The sequence below is a fragment of the Dipodomys ordii genome, unplaced genomic scaffold (genome assembly GCF_000151885.1).
Source record: "Dipodomys ordii isolate 6190 unplaced genomic scaffold, Dord_2.0 Scaffold119, whole genome shotgun sequence".
NCBI lineage: Eukaryota > Metazoa > Chordata > Mammalia > Rodentia > Heteromyidae > Dipodomys > Dipodomys ordii.
Genome location: NW_012267335.1, coordinates 5,563,239 through 5,566,944, shown reverse-complemented (window position 1 = coordinate 5,566,944; position 3,706 = coordinate 5,563,239).

Below are 3,706 nucleotides of genomic sequence, written 5' to 3'. Positions count from 1 at the left end.
ATATACATTTTATATATACTTATATATATATATATACACACACACTTCAATGAAGATTGATATAATGGCTTGATAGGAAATCATCACAAATAAAAAGTTAACAGTGGCGGTACATACCTAAAATCCAAGCACTCAGGAAACTGAGGCCAAAAAAAAATTAGACCCTATTTTACCTCATGTACAAAAAATTCCAAAATAGATCTGAATGAGCTCAAACTGTAAAACTTTTACAAGGAGAAAATCTTAAGACTTTTTATTATACAGAGTTCTTACAGATTGCAAAAAAAAAAAAACATGATCTATGGAAACAATACTAAAGAAATTGGACTTTACCAAAATTCAATATACCAAGTAGGCCAGGTGCCAGTGGCTCCCACCTGTAATCCTAGCTACTCAGGAGGCTTAGATCTGAGGATCAAGGTTCAAAGCCAGCCCTGGCAAGAAAATCCATGAGACTCTTATCTCCAATAAACCACCAGAAAACTGGAAGTGGCACTGTGGCTCAAGTAGCAGAGTGCTAGCTTTGAACTGAAGAGCTGAGGGACAGCATCCAGGCCCAAAGTTCAAGTCCCACGACAGACAAAAAAATATATAGATATAGATAGATAGATAGATAGATAGATAGATAGATAGATAGATAGATAGATAGATAGATAGATAGATATACCAAGTAGAAAAATAAGATACCCATCCAGACTAGGAGGAAATATTTGCAAATCATGTATTTAGTAAAGGATTTACATCCAGAATATGCTATGGGGCTGGGAAGGTGGCTCAGAGGTAGAATACTTGCTTAGCATGCATGAAGCCCTGAGTTCAATTCCTCAGTACCACATAAAAAGAAAAGGCCAGAAGTAGCACTGTGGCTCAAGTGGTATAGTACTAGCCTTGAGCAAAAAGAAGCATTAGGGCCAGTGCTCAGGCCCTGAGTTCAAGCGCCAGGAATGGAAAAAAAAAAACAAAACTGGAAGTGGCGCTGTGGCTCAAGTGGTAGAGTATTAGCCTTGAGCTGAAGAGCTGAGGGACAGTGCCCAGGCCCAAGCCCCACCACCAGACCCTCTCTCTCCCCCCAAAAAACAGAATATACTACAAACTCTTTACAATTAAGTAAGTCAAACCACCAGTTTTTAAATAGGGAAAGATTGGAATAGCTATGTTAACAAAAAAGGTATATGAGGGTTGGGAATGTGGCTTAGTAGTAGAGTGCTTGTCTAGCATGCATGAAACCCTGAGTTCAATTCCTCAGTACCACATAAACAGAAAAAGCCAGAAGTGGCGCTGTGGCACAAGTGGTAGAGTGCTTGCTTTGAGCAAAAGAAGCTCAAGGACAGTAAGTGCCCAAGCCCTGAATTTAAGCCTCAGGACTGGCCAGAAGAAAGAAAAAAAAAGAGAAGGGGTGTGTAAAAAGATATGTGAAGGTCAACACAGTAAGGCAGAAAATTTCAAATTAAAACTACAATGACCCAGGGGCCAATGGCTCACGCCTATAATCCTAGCTGCTCAGGAGGCTGAGATCTGAGGATCAAGGTTCAAAGCCAGCCCGGGGAAGGAAACTCGGTGAGACTCTTATCTCCAATAAACTACTAGAAAATGGGAAGTGGTGCTGGCGCAAGTGGTGGAGAGCTCACTTTGAGCCACAGGAATAGCACCCAAGCCCTGAGTTCAAGCCCCATGACCAACAACAACAACCTATAATGAGTTTGTCATTTCAACTCCACTAGAATGGTTATAATTTTTAAAAACAGAACAAGCAACGATAAGGACATGAAAAAACAGAATTAATTCTGATACATTAGTGTTAGGGAAAGAAAATGGTACAGCCCCTTTGAGAAATAGTTTCTCAGAGGTTAAGCATATGAGGTACTAATTCTACTCCCAAGTATTTGCCCAAAGAGAAATGAAACCATCTTTTCCTAAAAGACTTTCCCTCAAAGAACTAAGAGTATCATTACAAATAGTGCAAAACAATACACATAACTTCCAACTGTTCAACAGATAAACAAAATGTGGTATATCTACAGAAAGGATTGCTGCTAACCATAACAAGGAACAAAATCCTAGTACACGTTACAATACGGCTGCATTTAAAAAATTAGGCCAAATGAAAGAAGACCAGATGCAAAAAAGACTATAAGATTCTACTTATGTGTAATATCAGAGAGACAGACAAAGACAGACAGGCAGACAGAGACAGAGACATAAACCTGTGAAGACAAATTGGAAGCCAGCCAGTACTCCTGTAATCCTAACTACTCAAGAGACCGAGATCTGAGGATCAAAGTTCAGAAGCCTGCCTGGGCAGAAAGTCCATCAGACTCATCTCAAATAAGCCAGAAGTGAAGCTGTGGCTCAAATGGTGAAGGATCACTCTTGAACAAAAAGCTTAAGGCAAGGTGCCCTGGGCTCAGAGCTCAAGCCCTGCACCCACCCACCCACCACCACCACCCCACAAACACACAAAATGGTGATTACCTAGCTCTGGGATGTGAGGAGAATGGAGATTTGGAGGCAGGAAAATGTTCTACAGTATGACAGCTTCACAACTCTATTGTCTGAAAATTACTGAATCACAAATTTAAAATCGAGCAATTCTTAGTATTATCACAAGAAGCTAGCTCTTTAAAACTGCACACTCTCACAAGAAATGACAAGCCCACCACGCCTCGCACATCCTCCAAGCATTCCTCCTAAGAGCCCCCAAGTGGACACTCAATGTCCATCAACTGGTGAACGAATGATAAACCCAAGGTAGTACATCCACACAGGGAAGCATTACTCGGCAGTAAAAATTAAAGTTTAAAGCATAAAGGGGAACATGCTGCTAGACCATGCATACATTTCGGAAAGGTACTACTTTCTGCAAGAGGCCAGCCACGGAAGCCCACAACAGGCAAATCTAAACGAGAAAGTGGATGCGTGGCTGGTTACCGCGGCCAAGGAGTGCTGGGGGGGTGGGGGGTCACCCAGCGCTAAAGGGTCTGATGGGTGTGGAAGGGGTTCTTTTCCTGCGGCGATCAACATAGGCTGAAGCTGATCACCGTGAATTCTCGTATCAGTACTGCTGTTTCCCCCCTCTCTCCAAAAACAACGCACACAACTTGTGAGCTGATAAAACTCAACCACTGAACAGAGAAATCACAGTCTGAGTCTTTCCCACCACACTCAAAACTCCTTGGCAAATGGGTGTGGAGATCCCAAGGGAGGCACAGTAACTAGCCGGTGAGGAAGTTCTGTGCGCGTCACGCTCAGCATTCAAATCTCAAAGGCCCAGCCAGTCCGGGCGGCTCGGCACGTGTGCGGGGATGCTCCCGACTGCGTTCCAATGGCTCCACGCGGTACACGCAGCCTCCGCGCGTCCCGGGTGCTGGGGAGTTGTTCCACCTCTGGAAGGAACCAAAACACTCTCGCTTCCCCCCCCCCGCCCCGCCCCGGCCTCGGAACGGCGGACGTCGTTCCGGTTTCGGCACCGGGGGAGGGGGGGGCTGAGGGGGGGACACTGCACCAATTTGCCCGGTGCCCAGAGGCTCGGACGGGGAGAAAGCACATCGGATCACCGAGCCCAGGGTCGCGGCCGCCCCGCGGAGGAGAAGCGAGCCGGAGTTGGCGCGCACGGGAGAGGGGAGCGACCTCCCCGCGCTCCTCGGACCGAGTCCCGCAGAACTTCCAGAGAGGCTGCGGCGGGCGCCGGCGGGGAGGGACCGGCCCG